Source organism: Protomyctophum parallelum (assembly GCF_964188405.1).
Source record: "Protomyctophum parallelum genome assembly, chromosome: 22".
Lineage (NCBI taxonomy): Eukaryota > Metazoa > Chordata > Actinopteri > Myctophiformes > Myctophidae > Protomyctophum > Protomyctophum parallelum.
The window spans coordinates 7,788,518-7,802,603 of record NC_139714.1 but is presented as its reverse complement, the minus strand read 5'-3'; the positions used below and the strand labels follow the sequence as shown (position 1 = coordinate 7,802,603).

At 43.6% G+C, this 14,086-nt stretch overlaps 1 protein-coding gene across 2 annotated transcripts in view; it reads left to right on the top strand.

Annotated features, from left to right (window-relative positions):
- Nucleotides 1-5,468: 5,468 nt before the first annotated feature.
- Nucleotides 5,469-14,086, top strand: part of znf800b (zinc finger protein 800b) — a 52,834-nt gene continuing 44,216 nt past the window's right edge. For both annotated transcript variants that reach the window (XM_083758160.1, XM_083758161.1), the window contains exon 1: nucleotides 5,469-5,768. The gene's annotated coding sequence lies outside the window, so the exon portion shown is untranslated. The remainder of the gene's footprint in view (nucleotides 5,769-14,086) is intronic.

The following is a 14,086-nucleotide window of genomic DNA, read 5'->3' as shown; positions in this document are numbered from 1 at the left end:
TAACTGTTTTTATTTCATTAATTAAGGCCCTACTTCACCATACAAGAGTGTTGCACAAAAGTATCATAGCAGATCGATCTACAAGCTCACAACCATTCGCGATGCCACACATTGTTGGCTTGCACAATTTTAATTTAAAACAAAGTGAATAATACAAAAAGAACAGTTTTGGACATACAAGGTCTCCACCCGATAGCTACGATGTCGTGAGTTGAGGTTTATGAGGTTTACGACATTACAGATGAATAATATAGTGCAGGCTCTGGCTCTCTGATTTGTGGGGTGGGAGGACAGTGGTTCCCACGACACGACACATTTGTTTTTGTAAAGGTTAGAAAAGTGAGGCTGCTGGTTTGAATGACACGCTGTCCCTAAACAGCTCCTCTCAAGGTGCCTCTGAGCAAGGCACTCATCACCTTTCACCCCATCTGAGCATTTTCATAGACAATGAAGGTGAGAGGTCAAAATGGGCCTTTTCCCCCGTAAATGTCTGAGTTTCAGAAACAAAACTGTCTAACTGAGGCCACGGCATCCTTTTTTAATTATTAGCTAATTTTTTAACCACATAAATCCTATAGTTGACTGGAATCCCCCAGGGATCAATACTATGCCCCCCTCCGTTAAATAAGACTAAATATAATTAAAATTGACAGTCACACTGCAATGCGTTGTGAGCTTGTAGACTGGCTATTTTAACTGTCTTCTACAGAATAGGGACGCTATCCTATAGGGTTCATGTGGTAAATTATTGCCTTGCAGAAAAGAAAAACAAAAAAAGAAACGGAATGTTACACACAGAACAAAGTGGCCTTTTATGAGTTCATAAAGAATGAATGAAAAGACCTCTTCAAATTATTTGGAACCTCAAGTATCTGACGAATAAACAAACTACAAAAAAATATTTTGAAGAACAACATCACTGAGTTAATTCAAGGTGATAATGATCAGGCAGGTAGACAGTAGAGCTAACTGGAATACACACACCAACATTGACACCTGGTGGTCAATGTTAATGTAGGAGAAAGAACTACAGCTACTTCAAGTACATTAAGCCTGCTATTTTAATACTCCTTGTATTCTTTGATTAATCCTTTTTTTCTATTATTTCTTTGTTGTTGCATATATGTTTTTTATTATTGTTGTTGTTATTGCGGCTACAATGTCTAAAGAACCAGAACAAAAATAATGTAACTTTATACATGTACAAGATAAACAATAAAGAATCCTTGATCAACCTTTTTTTTTTTTTTTTTTTTTAAGAGATTTTTTTTGCGGCTTACGCCTTTTATTGATTTTTTAAGGGACAGACAGTAGGCTGACAGGAAACGGGAGAGAGATGGGGGGATGACATGCAGTAAAGGCCGTGTCGGGTCCGGGAGTCGAACCCGCGGCACACTGCGACTGGATTACCAGTCCGGTGCCCAGACCGTTACGCTACGGCCTGGGCCTCCTTGATCAACCTTGATCAAACATTGCCGGTTCACATTATTGTAAGTAAACTAAGTAGCAGTGGTGGATACTTGAGTCAAAGTATAGATTGATAAAATATTACTCAACTACTACAACACACAACAACTAAGTGAAAGTTGCTTTGTCTAAAGTTAAGTTTTAATATCAATGCCTTGCTGTAAAATATCAATAATAGTGAAACATAGTAGATCTACAAGCTCACAACACATCTCAATGTGACGTTATGAGTTTAAGAGGTTTACAATTTACAGATTACAATTTAGGCATAATCCAGAGCGATTTGCAGTAAGCAAGAACAACACATGGTAATACATAAAATACATTAAAAAATTGTCATCAAGAATAATCACAATGTTGATTGATTGATTGAAGCATTTATTAACAGTTTGCAGAATGGGTACATTCCACATGAAAAGCACAACTACAAAGACTGTCACTGTGGACGTCAAACTGATAAAGCATTACACTTGTTTACAACAGGTTCCACCCTTTTCAATTCAACAGAACATTTAGAGACATACAAATATACACTTCTATAAAATATTAAAAGTAGGTAGGTGCCCTTTGAGAGCGATTTTGAAGGAGTCAAGGGATCCGCATGTCTTAATGGCTGTTGGTAGGGCGTTCCACATTTTGGTGGCATAGGAGCAAAATTAATTTAGTCCCTTGTTTGTGCCGAATCTGGGTTGCACATGGTTTGTTGAACTCCCTCTGGTATGCTGGTGTTGTGGGTGTGAATTTTGTTGACATTAAGGAAGTATTTAGACAGGTACATGGGTATCTTGGTGGTGTAGCAAATCTTGTGGACCAGACCCATTGCAAGAAGCTGTACTCTGTTGTCATTCCAGCCTGTCAAAGTGGGCAGGGGTGAGGTGGGTTCGGGCCGGGGAGTGAGGCCAAGTAGTAGCCTGACCAGTTTGTTTTGGGAAGTCTGGAGCCTTGTTTTAAGTCATGAAACTATGAGTATACACAGTGGTTCCCAAACTGTTGTGTGCCTTAGATGGTGTGCAACATGAAAAGGCTAATGGTGGAGCTATGGTTTTATTTTAACATATTATGCCAATATATGGCAAGTATATGCAGAATATTGCCTATGCCGCATATATATGCCATATTCAGGTTAATATATTATGTGCATAAATAGGAAATGTATGTCTCTGCTTATGCAATTAAAATTTCCATGTGGGGGGGGGGGGGGTGCGTCAGCTAGGTCAGGAGGTAACAGGGGGTGCATGGCCAAAAAGGTTTTGGAACCGCGTGCTATGTCTACATACACAATGCTATCTAAGTTACATAAGTTGAGCCTTAATTTGCATACGCCTGTAAGGTCATCAAGACTAGTGCTACGACCAGTGCTACAGGCTAAGATGGAGTCTGTGAAGAGGTTGAAGATGTACTTTTTTCCACTGTGTAGTGGAGGCAAAAGTACAATATCTTGTCTCTGAAATGTAACCTTGTGTCTTACCCCAGGTGTATTGAACTCTCTTCTCCTTGCCCCCTTTGTCATCCCAATGTCACAAAATTATCCAAAAATAAAAAATACTCTAGTTCAGGAGCCTATCTCCTGTTTCCTTAGCATGAGACAACTAGATGTACAAGAGCAGCCCCTTGACATGCTACCACAGCCCATAAAGTCATAACTTGTTAAAGAAAAAGGTGAAATCATGGCTTCTAATAGTGTTGCAGTTAGCACGGTTGTCTGCTTAATTTACCTATGATGTTAATAAGATCTTAGTTGTATAGTTCGTTCATAGAGTTTGTAGACCAAGGAACACACTGAAAACAAGCCTCTGACTTTGTTGTCTTCGATCCCTCATTGTAACCTCCAAATCCATCAACGAATGAATGAATGAATGAATGAATGAATGAATGAATGAACACTAGTGTGTACACCCTCCATTCCCCCCATTAGGTATCATTTTTTGGTGTGATGGCTGCATGGGATTGAACCCCTGACCTCACAAGCTCAGGCAGACAATAACCACAAGGCCACTGATTATTATTATTATTATTAGTAGTAATAGTAGTATTTGTAAATAGAACAGATAAATGATGACAAATACACTACTCATTGTCCAGAGGAAAGTGGGAGGCATCCTCAATGTTATGGCCTTTTCATAAAAGTAAACACTACTAGGACAAGATTATTGACCAGGCGGTCAATTGACCACGCACGCACGCACACACACACACACTCACACAAACACACACACACACACACACACACACACACACACACACACACACACACACACACACACACACACACACACACACACACACACACACACACACACACACACACACAAAGAGTGTCCAACACTATACGCCAGTAGGTATATGATAAATGCAGCTTGCATGTAATTGGTGAGATAAAAGCCCAGAGCTCTATGCAGGCTACGGCCATGAATGCAGAGGTTTTCTGCGGCTTTAGAAAACAGCATTCTTATGATAATGGTATAATGCTGGTGCTTTAGTTAATTGTGTAAAGGCAATAGTGGTGGGCACCTTTTGTTCTGGGCTCTCATGGGTCCAAAGGAGAGGGCTGGCGGGGGATTATAACTTACATAGAACTTTTTAAATTCCCTAACAACCATATTTTATCTCCCGAAGATCTCCCGTCACAATTTGCATTCAAGTTGTGTTTACCTTATTAATGTTATTATTATCATTATTAGGCCTATTATTATTAAAAAGGCATATCATACAAACAAAGTTCAACAGGCCTGCTATAGAATCTATGGTGTCTGATTATTACGAATACAATATTGTTTATTGCTTTTTAGTTTATTGCTTGAACTTTCAGCTTCAATGGCTGACAGTTCCTTAATGTCAAGTGTCAAATGAAACATGCAGTTTATTGGCTTAAAATATAGGCCTATAGTCGTTGCGTGCACGGCAGCTATAGTGAGTCTGGTAACACTAACATAAGAGCACAAATATATAGTTAGTCCTGAAGAGAAGAGAAATATGGTTTGTCAGCCAGGCTGTTATGGAAGATAAATAGTCACACTTTGGGCCTGCAGGCTCCACAGTCCACACAGTGGAGACGGCTATCCTGATGGGCGGTGACGGTGTTCCCTCATTGTTGCTATTGTTGGGTGACTGAGTTCACAGCGAGGCGTTTGAGGACATGAATATACGATTAGGCAGTGAGAAAAAAAAACAACAACATTAACTTGACTTGATTGACTGTTCAGCGATTCTCAACCTTTTTACATTCCAAGGACTCCCGGTTTGATTAGATAATGCTGGGCCAGAGAGATATATACCCATTTGAATAGTGTTTTTAAAAACCACTTGAAACCAGGCAGAATCCATATTGGGGGGGGGGGGGGGGGGCAATAGTAAATCTAACAGCAAAGCAATGCGAGTGGTGAGCTATACACAGTGACTCAGTGAGTCTACCTATAGGCTGTTTTTCCAAGCTAATTAAGCCCATCATATTTTCATGTCTGGCTAATAAGAAAATCCATTTACTTCTCAGGAGTCTTACTGGACTAGTCTGGGCTGCTTGCCACACTGTCATCATTACACATGCAGGTAGCCAGGCTATTTATCATCTAAACCAAGACATATAAAGTAGACATTGATGACATGAGTTATAGTCTCCAGACATTTAATACAGGCAACCATTGGAAACATATTTTTTAACTGAATAGCCTACGCGTGCAACATGGATCATTTCATCGTTTTATTTAAATCCCACGGACGGAAGCACAAATAATTATGTTGAAATTACCAGATTTATAGCTATTTTTTTTTAAACTTAATTTAAACTTGTGTTCCCGACTTGCTGAAAGAGGACACTCGTGCACAGAAAAATATTGAAGTGCATCAACCCATTAATTGTAACTAAATGCAAACGGACTGTCACAAGTCCATATGCAGGCCTACACTCTAGGAGTTAAAATGAACACTGCTGACTCGAACTGTGTGTGGAGACGTGTAGTCTGTGCGCGCTTGGAGGCTGCCCTTGGTTACAACGAGGCCTTGGCTACAACTACTTACCACTAGTTTTTATCTCCTGGCATCGGCCTAATAATAAATCGTGTCTTTAACGGATAAACTACCTTAAAGCGACGGGGACAAGTGTGTGTGGTCGCCGCACCTTTGCGCAGCGCTGGGAGCTTTCAGTGCGTCTGTGCACAAAGGCAGGAACTGAACTCAACTGACTGAGAGGAGAGCTGGGCGCTGCGCGGCCGCGCAATAAACAATCCCGGACTACAACCCACCGACACGCAGTTGAAACCCGTCAAAAAACACCGCGATCGGCCACCGAATCGACAGATACGCAGGTAAGAAGTGTTTAAACACGTTTCAGCGCGTCCCCGGCGCGGATCCGAGGGACGCCGAGGCTTTTAAAACGCTTCGGCTTGAAGCTTCCCCGAGCGAGGTTGTTTTTTTTGCAGAAAATGGCGTCATCGCCCTCTTGTTTCAGCCTGACCACGGTTGGATGGGAGAGGGACGCTTTCAGCGACTCACGCCGGCCGCCGTGTGCGAGTTGAACGGCATAGAATCCGACACCGCGCACGGCGAGATGTGATCGCTTCCACAGGATGGCCAGAACACGAGCAGGGCTGCGGTTTTGCTCGGTAGAAGGACGCGCAAAAACGTTCGGGTCACCGGTCCTGTGCGCCAAGGCTGCTGCTTTGGAAAAGGTGGCACCGATCCGCAAAGCGCAGCGTTTTACATTCGCAATATATCAATCCCCGGAGGGGTTTGGCTCGTCCAAACCACCGAGGACGGCTCGGTGTGATCGCCGAGGTGGTTAAGGACGTATTTGCGGGAGTGCTGTACGTTGGCTTTGTGTGTATTTTATTCAGGTTAGGTCGCTTTTACGCCGCACTCCCAAAGCCACGGCTGCCATGCTGCAATCGTTACGAGGGGGGCCTCTCTCTCTCTCCCTCTCTGCCTTTTAACGGCTTGAAAGGTGCATTTTGTACTTGGCCTCTCCTTTTGATCAAGTTAAGCTGGGCTTTGTGTTGTTCCGAAACACTGGCGTGGTTTAGGCCCACGGTGTGGCCGTGTAAAGGGCGATTTTAACGGAGGGGATAATGGATGCGATGCAAATGGTGCCATGAGGAGGCTTTCCTGGCTGCGCTCTGGCTCGCTGATCGCCAAACGAGGGCAGCCTGAGCCCCGAATAAAATAAAACCAGGCTTTTTGTTGTTGTTGTTGCACAAATCACGTAGTTTTAGCGCAACCCTGGGGGAAGTCCAGCGCCGCACTGTACAACCTGAGTGTTAATTTAACTAAGCGTGTACAAATGGAACGAAACGGACCCCTTACGGGTGCATTTGGTTCCCTTTGTACACGCTCGGAGTTCAATTAACACCCAGGATTTTACTGTGTGCGCAACGATTGCGCTGTGGCCGCTTTGCGCAGACAGACCGAGCCTGTATGTAGGCAGCTGCTTCAACCGCCGTCACCCGATTGTTTCTCTGATATAATTCTCTTCTCTGTGTGTTGGCGAACCCTTTGTAAATAGTTGGGGACTCTTTTTTTTGGGATAACGGAGCCACAATAGTAGGCTATCCGTGCAGCGAGACCCTTTATTGTGTCTTCCGGGGCGCTGGGGCGGACCTATATTCTTTGAACGCCGGGTCCCAAGTTGCACTTCTCCTCTCCGGCTTTGCCCCTGTGTCTGTCTGCTCACTCTGCTGTGCTGTGTGTGCATGCGTCCCAGCAGAGCTTACAGCCAGTCTCTGGCCACCGGAGAGCCGCGATATAGCAGCGAGGCGAGGCCACTCGGCTTTATGTCCTGCGTAGATCCTCCCACCTCACTAGAACCAAAAAGTCCCAGGTCTGGATGGTTGTTATGTTGAGTGATATAGATAGATAGATAGGCCCCTAGCTGGCCGAACCGTCACCGTCACGATCAAACCGAAACAAACACCGAATCATATTCATATATATATATATATACGGTTATGGGGGGGGATACACCTCGGTGCACAGCACCATTTTTTATTAAGTTTGCTGTCTGAGTTATGCAACCCACATCCTCACCGGAGCCCCCGCGGTGGTGGCGCGGTCGCTCGCGTGGTTCCCACACCGATCATGGGATTACGTACCCACTAGTGTTCGGTGGGTCTACTAAATGGCTCTCGCTCGACACACCGCGCGACAGTGAATTACAGGAGGATCTGGCATTTTCGCAAATCACCATCAGTGTCATTTGATTTGCGTCACTGCCCGCGGCCTCGTGCACGCCCATGGGGGGCGAGATGGAGTTGCAAATGGAGACTTGTTTGTGTGTGTGTGCTAAAGGGGAACCAGACTCACAAACACACACATACACACGGACCCAAGCAGGCAAGACTAGACTAATGTATCTCGTCTCCAAGCGGGCGACGATCGCCGTGCGCAACCCGCTCTCAAGAAGTAGCAGCAGTGAAGTGCACCGCCTTCGGCTCAGACGCGGAAGACAACCCGGTTTGTCCCGGAACGGAACGCGATGGCCGTGCGTGGAATGCGTAAGAGGGGACGCCGTTTACACACATGATAGCCTGACGTCGGGGGCTTCGCTCCACTCGGCCGGGTCCTTCTTCCTCCATGGTGGTGATCTAACACTAAACATGTGGGCCATTGTGGAAGTCCCCCCCCTCGTACGTGTGACTATGTCTGTGTCGATATCTCGTGAAAAGATGGATATCTCTCCGTCGTGCGTGGAAGAAACGCACCGGGTCATCGTGATCATGTGACCGTTAAACCTCAAACAGCAGCAAAAAAAAGCGTAACGCAATGTTGCTGAAAGGACATGATCGGGGACACCATCTTTTGGTTTGTTGTTTATTTTTGGTTGGTCCGGACGCATTTCTGGTTTGGAAGCGAAGTGAACCCGAAGCGAAGGCGTACATTAGTTTTGTTCCTATTGCGCTTTTGGGCACAGGCCAGAAAATAGCCGATCTACAAGCTCACAACGCGTCGCATCGGCGACGCGTTGTGAGCTTGTAGATCGGCTATTTTATGGGGAAGGACACCGTCATACGACGGAGTGTAACGTTGTAAGTTTTGTGACTAATATGCATCGCGTTTTTGGGCACACCGACCGCGCATGGCTCCGCCAATCCCAACACCGAGGGAAGTTACTGAACCTGCCGTAACGGCTCAAATAACGGATGGATGAATTAAGAATACATTGGATGCATGTGAGCATTGGTCCGCTGTTTGCTGTGAGTTGTTGGTCCCATGATTCTGTTGGCCAAACCATGTTATTGTTGCCAGAATAACACATGGCACGTCTACATTATTATGTTCATAATGGTATACCGTCTTGCTTGTAGCAGTGTAACGATTAGAATAAGTAGGTGTACAGTGATGTGTCTCAAATGCTTTGAATTCATTGTTATGACAATATGGTGCTTCAAGTTTTAAATTATTATCGTCACGCTGGTCTCCAACAAGTTGCAGCATGCAACAGTATTTAGAACTTTTGTTTATTGATACATTTTGACTTTACAGTAGCCTATACCTCAATCTAGGCCAGTGGTTCTCGCCAAATTAACATGTATTTGAACGTGGCCCCCCATCTGGAAATATTATGTGCCAGGGTTCCCCATACAAGTATATTTTTGTTGCTAAAATACATAAAATGTTATACATTTTCCCTGGAACTTCCTCAAGGACCCTGGGGGTCCCCAGACCCCCACTTTGAGAACCACCGCTCTAGATTCTAGACTGCAGGCAAATATCTATTGGTCAATGGTCATGTGTTTTTGTATGCTACTATTTGAATGGCTGTGTGTATTTCTGAGACTTTTAAGTGTATTGACGTCCTATAATGACCAGTTCAAATTTCACAAAACCAATACAGGCAAACGGACATTCACTTTTGAATTATGAAACTCAAATGATTGCGTTTATCTCAAGTCATAGTAGAAATTTAGAATCAAAACGAGGTGTCAGGCCTGTAGCCTGGTTATCAAGGGTGCGTTTGGAAATTCGCACTGGCGTGCCCTCTTGTCGTTTGTTTATTCACTGCACTCGGTGCGTTGTCGTTCGAAAATCGAGTGTGCTGCGCCCCGGGTGTGCTCCTGAGTGCCCGCACCGACCGACCATACTCAGAACTTGGGGCTGTTCAGTGTGTGAGTGCGTCTCGAGAGCTCCCCGGCGGCGGAATTGGTCCATTGAGCTTTATTATTACACACGCATCAACATGTATAGACCAACAGCAGGTAGGCTAATGTTAGGAATTACCATTCAATGTTACAGGAATGTGTGTTGTTTTAACTGGTCATTCGTAAATAAGCCACACCGCCCAGTGCACTAAAAAGAAAACTGAGCACATTCCCAGTGAGCATTTCCGAACGCACCCCAAGTCATGTGTATGCAAAATTGCAGTAAATGTGAAGTGAATGCATGCTGTACCAGTGATTTCCAATCTACAGTGTACTGTATACAGTATAGGTCAGAGGTTCCCAAAGTGGCGTCCGGGGACACCCAGGGGTCCTTGAGGGAGTTCCATTTGTACACTCTCAGAGTTAAACTAACAGTGATTTTACAATATAAATTGGCGGTCACAGAGATAGAAATGCCATAAATTGCATTGAATTGAGAGAGAGAGAGAGGATAGTTGTTTAGAGTTAACACTAGAGAAAGAAAGAATGCTAAAAGTTTAAACACCAAAGTACCAAAACAATGTAATTCATTAGTAAACAATATCCTGAAATGTTTGGTAGGCCTACTTATCATTGGTATTCACATACTCACCTTTTTTATCATTATCTAGCTGACCATTTAATTGCACAAAATAATTAGATCACTTTGGAAATGAACTATAAGGTGTGTGAGTTTGACATACTACACTTATGAAGACAGCATGTTAGCAGCCAACTCAGTGGCCTTGTGGTTAGAGTGTCCGGTTCAATCCCCGGCCGGGTCATACCAAAGACTCTAAAAATCGGACCCAGTACCTCCCTGCTTGACACTCAGCATCAAGGGTTGGATTAGGGGTAAGTCCCTGCGACATACTAGCGTCATGTCCAGGGGGTGTACATCAAGCTGCCTCATGCTACAGAAACAGGAGATAGGCTCCTGCCCTATGGGCCTCATGGCTCGGCAAGGCTACTATGTTAGCATAACGATGAAGACATTGATGAAGAATGTTCGCCGCGGCGACTTGGTAAACTGGCGAGTTCTCCGGTATCCCTTAATTTGACAGAAATGTGAAACGGCAATGGAGTACTTGGTCTAAAAGGAATATCACCCAAAAAAGCCCTTGCAGCCTTGTTTCCATTCAGGTCCTATGTATTTGATTATAAAAAATAATTAAATAAATACAAATAACAACAAAATTCTATTTCATCACAAAACATAAGCCACTTGTCTACTCTACACCCAACAACACTAGTAAAGGTTGCCAGTGACGGGGACTGTGTACAACAACAACAATTTGATCAAATTACCCCGTAGCGCAGTCGGTTTTAAACCTACCACTAAGTCACAATCCTCCCAGCCATGACTGCTACAAGGTTCTGAGAGTGGGCACTCGCATTCCCTTTGTATTATGTTTAAATGATTATTTAGAGAGTTTAGAAAGCTGAGGGGAAGCATAGAGCGAAGTACGTAAGGTATTGAATAGAAAACCAGCTAACGGTATCTGTAGATACAGAAGGCAAAGTCTAAATTGGCTAGTGTTCATTGTCCAGTCGCAGTAATTGGTACTCTTTGTTATCTCTGGCTCCACTTTAGTTTTGAAGTACGTATTCATTATTAATTTTTTTTATCTAATGAATCTTTCCTGAATTGGCAAACTATATCTTAGAGATGGCTTTGGCTTCATGATTCTCAGTATTCATGACTTTTAACCTGGCTCTACATTTTCAAAACATTTAAACATAGTAAATAGCACAAAATCTACAAGCTCACAGCGTGTCACAGTGTGAGCTATATCTGCATTTTCTGCTTCATACAAAGAATGATAAAAGGCTTAAAGGAGAATTCCATGCTAGAAGGCTTTCTTACCTTTCTTTGTAGTCGTTACGTCCCCACCAAAGAGGTCCAGGTGTTATTTTGTGCAAAAGCTCCTTATTGGCTATTTCCCCTACCATAAGCCCTAAATGAATTGCATTGGATTGAATGGGAATTGAATGGGGCTATGGGGTGTTGTGCTAATTTGCTTATTTCCATCGCTCAAAATTATAATTATTTTGTATATATCCTCTCTTCATAATGTAAATAATATCCCAAGCGGCACAGTTTACTACTTATTCCGATGGAAATAAGCGAATTGGCACAACACCCTATAGCCCCATTCAATTCCCATTCAATTCAATGTAATTCATTGAGCGCTTATGGTAGGGGAAATAGCCAATAAGGAGCTTTTGCACAAAAAACACCTGGACCTCTTTGGTGGGGACGTAACAACTACAAAGAAAGGTAAGAAAGGTAAGAAAGCATTCTAGCATGGAATTCTCCTTTAAGGGGTTAATTCAAAGAACAAGACCTTATTATTATTAATATTATTATTATACATATTACCCACCTCTACAAGCCAGAGGCGATGGGCTATTGAGGGACATGCAGCAATTGCCTTCAGTGGGACGTAAATTGGTATCTGGGACAAAATAAGCATAGATAACAAAGTGGGTTATGTGGAGCAAAAGTATTGTGAAAAAATAAGGTTGGGTCGGAGCAGTCGAAATAACCTCCCCCCTGCACTGCCTCAAAATGTCACTTCTATACACCATATACAGGCGGCAGAATTCCTGCTAGGTGATGCTAATGTTCGCTGTGTTCTCTGAATTGATTTTTGGCCCATTTGCCAGGGCCCCGCTATCATGGCTCCGGCTTTCTTTACGTTGTCTCGGGAGACGTGGTGGGAGTTATGGCAACCTGAGATTAGCCGGTTCCCGCTGGAGCAGGCAAAATTGCCCATCTCCGTGTCCCCGCACCACAGCCTTAAAATCGAGCAGTGTGGTGATGACGGAGTATGATTTGGTCGGTTTAGTCTAATAGAGAGTGGAGTAGAACAGAGTTTTTTTTACTGCCATATCAATGAACGGGGCTTGTGGGCATTGCTTCATGTGTAGCGTGCAGGAATGGAATAGCTCTGCATCCATGCATCGCATAGTGGCACAACCAACCAGTCACTCAGTCAGTAAGTCAGCCAGTCGTATATCCTGCAAACCAGCCAGATGAGAAAATAGTATAACATACAGCCAGCCAGCCAGCCAGTAAGATAGACAGATCAAGTCAGCTGTACCATACATCATGCAGGCCAGTGTAATTCCCACCCAGAAGTCAGTCAGTAAGCCAGCCAGGCAGTATGTAATTGGCTAACTGCAAGATCCAGAGTCTTAATTTAACTATGACAGTGTAAAAATGGATCCACGGGGGTCTTTCTATTTGTACACTTGAAGAGTTAAAGCTATAGACCAGAACTGAAGTAAATGAATAAAATGTTATTTAACCAATCTGTGTGGTAGAGTATGGTAAATACAATATAACCACGTGCACCAGCACCTGCAGTGATTGGATGTATAGACTCCCTACTCTACCGTTGAGATATTTTGACCCCGGTGTCAGGTAGGACAAGTACTGGTCAATGTTGACATGCTGTACTGCCTGAAGCTCATGTCAGACTGCCGTGGCCTAACAGCCTTCTGTCTTAATGGTAGAAATATCTTAATGTCTCTCTCGTGCAGGAATCCCGAGTAGACATAAAAGTTATGGATTGCCGATTTAAATGTCATTTTCATCAACCAAGCAGACATTATAAACCAGTCATCCAGTAGTTCAGTCAGTGATACAACATGTCAGGCCAGAGTAACGTCCCCACTTACAGCCAGCAAGCAAACCAGTCAACCAGAGTGTGCAACGTCCACCCAGCAATAGTGAGCTTGTGACATAATAGCCATTGTCAGTAAATAAACCAGCTAGTCAGTTCGTTTTTAAAATGGCTTTGTCCCCTCGGATTCACACTTTTCTGTATAGAAACCACAGCCGATTTGACTGTTAGACCCTCTCAGGCAAGACTTGGGTCCTCGTTCATCCATCATTCGTTCCCTCTCTGACTTAACAGGCAACGTAGCCCCACTGAAGAGGGACTAACTGTAACTGCCCCCAGATGGATGGGAGAGGCAGGGAGAGGGTAATGGGATGGGAGGGACAGTGGATGACGGGAGAGGCAGAGAGAAGGGGTGATTTTATTTCAGGTGAATTTCTATAAAATATTTCAGCTTTTTTCTTTATTTAACTTTTAATTTCTATTGATTCTTTTCTGGTAATTTTCTCGTTATTTGCTGTTTTATTCTGCTGTCATTGATTCTACCACTAGCCTGCCCCAGTCTGTGTGATTTCTGGTCTAGAGGGGTGGGTGCCGGTCAAAACGAGAACACTGACGTCACCAAATTTGGATAGATTCCCCTCTGCACTGTAGAGATGGATTTAGCCGTGGTTGCCGCGGGTGAACCGCAGTTTAGGGTCAATTCAATATATTATAAATTAATATCGGATAAACTGCGGGTGAAATAATGCTGGAAATAAATTAATGGCATCTATCTATAGGCTTTATAACTTTTTAAACAGAAATAAATGAATGATATCTATCTATAGTCTTATAATATAGTTTTTAAAAGGCACAAAATCCTGGCGTGCATGTGTTGGTAGT